The following is a 7,465-nucleotide window of genomic DNA, read 5'->3' on the forward strand; positions in this document are numbered from 1 at the left end:
AGCACCTCCTGTGCACAGTGGCTGGTGTGTCCCTGTGCCCTGCTCTTGGGACAGGGCAGTTTAAGGGCAGTTTTACCTTGGCCTCCGGCCTGGGGACTGCGCTGCACAGATGCCAACCTCTAGCAGCACGGCGGAGGGGAGGACACGAAGGTAACATTTATCTGTCATTGCTAAATCTGACAGAGCCCAACCCTGATGTCTCACTCTCTGTTGCCTTGCCAGAACCTTCCACAGTGTCCTCACACAGACGGCTTCTTCACACGCATAATGATTTGACCACAGTGAAAGTTTTGCTCAAAGCAAAGCACAAGAGAGTACAGATGCGGTGCAGGCGGAAAGCATAAAAGATTTAACAGCCCTTTTATAGCTTTGATCTGGGGCTGCCCTGGGTAATTTTCTGGGTTACAGTAAACCCATTCCGCCTGCCAGCAGCAATGCCGACAGCCAAATGAACACGGGCCTTGTCTCCTCCCACTCACAACACACCACCCCTTGCGTCTGGGCCTATCTGCCAAGTTTTGTGCATCTCTCTGTCTGGCACCTATGCAAATTAAGCAATCTATATGTAATTTATACGTGGCCATAAGTACTACTTCTGAAAACAGTGGCTTCAGGGGTGGTGGAAGCCACGAGACTGCACTGAGGCTTCCCACAGAGGGTGCCTTCAAGTAGGAGGCTGGCGGCAAAAGCATGAGGGAGATGGCAAGAAGGTCTTCTTGCTTCCCGAGCTTGGACGAGACCTGTGGTTTTGTGAGACACACGCATAGCAGGTGAAGACCAACAAGCAGAAGGCAGTGGAAAGAAAAATGTGGGAGCTGAGCAGGAAGAAGCTTAGAAAAGGATTGTTATAAGTGGAAGGAGAGCTAATAGCAACCATCACATGTTGCTTTCACATTCAGTTCTGCTCATCTTCAAGGCAAAGTACTTCTGTCCAGCAGCTCCTTTTCCTCTCCTTCTCCCTAACCTAGCGCTTCCTTCGCAGTGCATTCCCTGTGCTTCGAAACTGCGCAGGAAGCAGAGAGCTCCCTGGAAAGGAGGAGGCGGCGGCGGCGGCTGCCTGCCAGCCATGCTTGCACAGCTCCTGGTGACAGAGGAGAACCCGCAGCCCATAGCAGCACTTTTGCCCCAAGCAGTTCTCCTCAAATCTTTCAGAACAAGTCTTGCTGCTCCTGCTTTTCTTTCTCACCTTCCTGCTCTCCCATCTCACGTGGAGGCTGGCTGGGAACCAGCCACGAAGGGAGCTGCCGCGCACACATCCCGGGGAACCAGTTTGGGCAGGAAGCCGTTCCAGAGCTTCCTGACCTCTGTACTCTGGCTCCTGCGCCGGGGTGAGGCGTGACAGGCCAGTCCAAAGCGTGGGCTTCTTGAGGCATCGCAGGGAGAGCGCGCACGCTTGGGAGAGGTGGGAAGGTTCTCCTTTCTGAGGAGAGAAGACTGGCTGGGTCATGCAAGAAAGAGTGGGAGGCTGATCGGGGGGAGAGGAGCTGGCTTTGCCCACGCTGAGGTTTCAGCAGCACCATGTTGTGCTCTTCAGGGCTGAAAGACGAAAGGGAAAGGCCACGGCACCAGAACTGAGCAGGGCTCATGGTTTACGGGTTGGACGCGCTGCTTGCAAGTCTCTAGAAAACACTCATTTCTAGTTACTAAATAAAAACTGTCCCTGTTAGTTTTGTGAGCTGAACCATATGTATGGTTATGATGAAATGTGGGTGGTGCAACTAACTTCTGTTAATTTGGAGCATGAATATCAACTCAAACTGATAAGTGGCAAGAAGAAAAAAAATAGTAAAGCATATAAAAATACCCTTCTATTACCAGAGAGTGTTCAGGGTGGCAAAAATTGCTCTGTATATACAGTCTGGACAAAATAGTTGCTCTTCCCCCCAAAAACATCAGCAAAAGGCAAAGAGCAAGAAAGGCAGAGCACAGCAGCTCAGACAGAAAGGAGTGCAGGGCTGGATTGTGTCATATATGTACTGTGAAAGAGGATCAATTTGAAAAGGATTAGAAAATTTCACAGAAGCCACCTTGCCATCTATGTAAGCAAAAATGAATCTAATTTTCATGCAATGCCTATTTGGGCTGCTCATGCATGTAAAGCCCTCTCACAACTAAACCAGCAGTCATTTCAGGATTCCCCTTACCTACAGGAAAGGCTGAGAAGCGTGGGAGGGAAGAAAAGAGTAGCCCTGAAAGCTGCCCTTGGCCTCCTAGACCTTAGTTTGTAGAAGAGACCTTTGGGATAACTACTTGCCAGGACAAATTTGGCTATTCTGCAAGTTAGAGTATTTTCCATTAGAACAATCAAAACAATACAGATATGGAGGAACTTCAAAGGTACCTTAAAGCCATTTTCCTACTTTCTCCCTCAGCCCGCACCTTTGGCCGTAGCTCAGGAGCTGAAACCTGTGCATAAATAGGTTTAAAGATTTATTTTTAGAAGCCCCAATGCCCTGAGCTAAAGGTGGAGAGCTGATAAGAACTGAAAGGAGTTCACTGAAGCCTCACACGTGTGGAGTTTCACCAGCAGGCACCTGGGCCGGCACCCCCCGTTACTTTTATGTAACTGTTTCCTTTCTCGGCTCCTTGGGACGGCTGGTGGAGCTGCCAGGTGACTGCTGTTCTGCTGCACAGGCCTCAGGTGCCCACTGGGGCGGCCGAGCAGCACGTGGAAACACTGTGCTGGTGCCAGGCTGCTCCTGGCGCTGGAGCCAGCAGGTCTGCAGGGGCTGCAGCCTCTGAGACACCGGGTCCTGGGGCAGTAGCCAGCTCTGGAGCCGCAGCAGGGGCAGATTGGAGGCACAGAGCCGTGCGCCAGCTGGAAAGCTCTTCCCCACCTGCGTTCAGGCTCCTTTCCAAAGCTGGCACGTATCAAGGAGCAATGAGCAAGTGCTCAAGGCTTAGCAAACAGCCCTGTGGAGCTGGCAGGGAGAGGCAGGACGCAACAGAGCTGGCAGGGGCTGAGGATGGGCCAGAGAGGGATGAGGCTGGTGGGCAAAGGAGTCAAGAGAGCAAGAGCCGAGAGAGCAGCACAAAGGCAGGACAGCGGGGAGGCCCCACACCAGGGTCTGGGAGAAGAGCGTCCCCCAAGCCCATCTGAACAAGCAAGGACATACATGTGGAGGGGAGGTCTCCGCTGCCTGCTGCGGCTGCGCGTGCTCAAGCAACGCAGTGCAGGTAGCACGGTCTGAAAGCTGCAGTAGCCCTGGCACAGCTAAATGTCAGCGGTAGCCTGAAGAGGGAACTTCACTCTGAAAAATGCATAGCTGCGAAAACCATACACAAAACTAATGTCTGCTTCTATTAGTACCAAAACAGCAATTTGACCTAAATAGCAATTTCTGTTTGGCTTTGGAAAACAGATAGCAATAAGGTCCAAAATATGAGTCATTAAAAATTAAAAAAGCCCAACATGATGTACTGTAGTCCACAGGCAGCCCCTCCTGAAAGAGCGCCAAAAGCTCTGCACGCTCTGCAGTCTTCTCTTCCATAGCAGATCTTAGCGCCACTTCAGAAATTTTGGCTGACACCTTTATGAACTAGAGAGAATCGGTCTATGAAACACAGATTTTAACTAGGAAGTGGAGCTCCTTACTAATTCCAGTAAGTGCGTAAGAACCACAGACTCAGACATTGCAACACCACATGGTGTACTTGCATGCGCAGTATTTTTGATTACAAAAGCAATGAGTTCACACTGTTACCTCGTCATTGCCTGGCTGTATTTGAGATTTTTTGATGATGACCTTCCAGTTGCTGGGTTTTTGTCCTGGCAGGATCAGAGCTCTGATAACAACCTACTTCCCAGTCACTGATCTGGTCTTTTTAAATGTCTGAGTGGGAGAGGATCCAGGAGAAGTGCGAGGCACTGCCGAAAGGCTGTTAGCACTGCAGACTTAGGAAAGAGCTGCCTCTGCTGCATATGCACAGCACAGCATGCTGCTAAGTTCAGGTTATCTTTTTCCTAGCCTGTGATAGTTGATAACTGAAAGTGTACTTACTTTCAAAATTCCCCAGGAAATTTGTGAGCTTGTGCAGACCATCTGTGTGCATACCTAAGTAGGACTGAAATGAAACATACAGACATCTATGAGCTCTAGCATAGAAGACTGCTCCTCAGTATCTAGCCCTGCTTACTGGGCAAGCACTTGTGCAGCATCATGCTTAGTATTTTTTTTTTAACTTTCTAGCCACTAAGCCTCACACTGTGTTAATTTTCCATTTAACTTACTACAGAAATTGTTATTTTTTCCTTTATTTGTTTCTCTGTTGAAGCACTTGGAAGTAAAACTGGCACCTCCACCCAAATTACTCTTTTTGTTTCACCAATGTCTTTGCTTCTTTTATCAGTTTGGTATCTGTATTTATAGTGTCTTAAACATTTTGCTAGGAACCTGCAAGTGATGTTCCTCTCCTCCCTCCCTCGTGTATATTCATCTTCTTAATGACATTCTAAAACTAGAAATTATTCCTTTTAACAGCTTTGTGTGCCTATTTCCATGCTCACAATTACAAGCTCAGTTTATGCATCAGCACAAGAAGTGCGCTCACCAGTGATAACGCAGGCCATGTGCGTGCCATTACCTCATTTACACAATCACAATAACAACACGGAATTCAATGTCCCATCTGTAAGATAGGAAATAATATTTCCTTTCTTCTACCTCTGCCTGTGTGCGCTCTTAAGGATAAACAGTCTCATTTTGTATATGCACAGACAGACACAATACGCACTCTGCAATCAATCAGAGCCTGATCTCAGCTGGGGCCTCTATCAACCCTATTGAAAATTCTCAGCTTCATTTTTTTTGCACGAAATCTCTTGCTGACTTTCTCTTTCTCTGCTATTTCTAGCCCGGGCTGACAGTTTTGTTTGGCTGCCTTCCACGCTCCCACAAACCCGAGAAAAACAGTTAAGCAGAAGTGCTAAGCAGAGCCTTCCCTCTCCCCCACTTGCCCTCAGGGCCTTAGGTGGTTTTTGGAGCAGGTAATGGAAGTTGGAGCCTCCAGAACCATTTTAATTCAAAAAAAAAAAAAAAAGTTTATTCTTTCTTCTGTCAGTCTCCAATAGAGAAAAGGGGAGCTTGTCAGAACAAAGAATCTGAAACTCCCCCAGAAACAGGGCTGAGAGGTAAGAGGACTACCACAGGTGCAGGAGGGGACAGCACACAGTGTGGGTCATGCAGCAGAAGTGGAGGCGGGGGACACACAGAATGCTTGGTTGAAAAAGCTTTCAACCAATATGGAACTTCCAGGTTTGAGTGTTTTAGATCTTTTTGTTTCTTTTGACTTTGGGAGGTGGGATTCCTGAGGGAGACAAGGGGGAAGAGTCCCCCAGGACCTACTGCAGGGACCTGCCACATGACACCCCTGGCACTGCCAGCTCCAGCCCTCATAAAACGGCACAGTCGCTCCTACCAGAACAGGCTCAGCCCAGGCGGGGGGTCACGCAGTTCCTGGAGAGCGCCAAGCCGCCCTTCACGAAGGTTTCCATCATCACTTCAGTCAGCGCTGACCATTAAAAGTTCCTCCTGTTATTGTTGCCTTGCAGTAACAGATGATACGCAGGCAAGAGCCACACTCGAACTGAGCTTTCACTCACCTCTTCCGTCACCATGGCCTGAGCCTACCACTGAGGAGAAACGAGAGATGGAATAAAGCTGGGAAAGGCAAAAGGAGAGAAGAACAGTGGTGAGGAACAAAAGGGCTGCACTGGGGTTTCTTTAAGCTGGCCCCGCTGTTGGGAATTCCCGAGTATGGTCATTAGTTCTTTCCCATATTGTTCGTGAGGAAAAAACATCCGTAAGTGACTCACTTTGACAGCCAGGCTGCCCCCAGCAGACATTTGATGTTCTTCTAAAAGGACCTTATCTCAAATGATAGCATGTGCAATATTTTCTCTGTGTGAAGCTAATCTATCATTTTAACAGCTTGTCAGTTCTTGCTCTATTCTAGGGGATCCAGAGAGTCTTCCTCGATTTACTGCAATAGTTCTTGATGGGTTTAAACTTCAGATAGCTGCATTCTGCAAGAGCCAGGGACTACATGGAAAGTTACACTGCTGGGGAAGGGCAGCGTTGCTTTCACGCATGCCAGAAACTCCTGGAGATTACAACGCACGCCGCAGAGGCTCGACTCCCCGTGACTTCATTCAGGCCTACAAATGCCAGGTCCCGTGATTTACGAGTTGTCACAACCACAAGGCTGTTGCGCTGTGGCAGGTTAGCTGCTCTCCTGGGTCTCCCGTGGGGCTGTCCGTCCCCACAGGACGCGGCACACAGGCTGCGCAGCCACGGGCCGCGGCGGGCAGCGGCCGCGGAGCCGTCTGTGGCAGCACAACTGCCCAGCGCACATGAACCCAAACCTGGGAACCAACCCCGTCCTGTTCCTCTGCTTCCCTTCTGCCCCAGCTGCAAGGAGATTGTAAAAGCTGGGGACATTAGGAAAGAATTATTTTAGTATTTTTATCCAGGATGTATGTAGTATATTTATCCAGGCTTCCTGTCAATCCTGGCTTGTAAAGAAAAGGGCTAGAAAATTACCTTAGAGAAGTACTGATGTTTTACTTTGCCTTTCGGGTTTCTTAAATTAAGTCAGTTTTACAAAAGAACTTCTTGGCTGCTTAGCAGTTTTTATGAGACAATCTCAAAGCAACTGGTATTCAATTAATTCACAACCTTGCTTTGATTTTGGATTTGTTGCGCCCGTCTCCACTACAGGCACTGAGGCCGAGGCGCGTTCGATGGGGCTGCCAGCGCCCACGCAGTTCAACAGTTGCAGAGCACGGACTCGGCCCGCTCCGTGGACCCCTGGCAGCTTCCAAGCAAGCAGCACCGGAGCCCATATGACACTCACATCCCCAGGAGAACCAGAGCGGGCACTCTGGGCCTTTCAGAGCACGTAGCAGGGACAGGCTTGCCCACCTACCTTGCAAGCCTTCTTGCATTTTGTCTTCTCTCTGTTATCCTATGTGTAAAAGAATCTGTAATGTGACTAGACAGAGCTGGTAAAAGAAATTAAAGCTGAAGAGGGACAAATTCAATTAATTCCTTCTTTCACACAGTAATTGTTTCTATCTCTTCAATATACAAATTAAGCAACTCATACATCCATGAGAAGTGCTGAGGTATTGTAAAGACATTTTTGGAAGAGATGCAAAAAAGGACAGAAAAAATGTACTTCTAAGCATCAGACTTAACAAAAACGAACATAATTACCACCACCCTTTCTCTGTAAACTCTTAGGTGTGTGGCTTTAAATGAAGGACCTATTAAGGGCAGGAGAGGAACACAGAAGTTTCAGCAGCTTGAAATTGCCTCCAACTTTCTCCTGATGTCTAAAAAAGACCAGGGGAGCTTCCCCACCGCACCCTTGCTGCATATGAGCTCCAGCTGCACACATGCTGTTTCCAGAGTCAGAGGATACAGATGTCATTAAATATGCTGGTGATCTGCCCCAGTCTATT

Source organism: Tinamus guttatus, unplaced genomic scaffold (genome assembly GCF_059628265.1).
Source record: "Tinamus guttatus ecotype Peru unplaced genomic scaffold, ASM5962826v1 Tinamus_guttatus_pri_ptg000327l, whole genome shotgun sequence".
Taxonomy (NCBI): Eukaryota; Metazoa; Chordata; class Aves; order Tinamiformes; family Tinamidae; genus Tinamus; species Tinamus guttatus.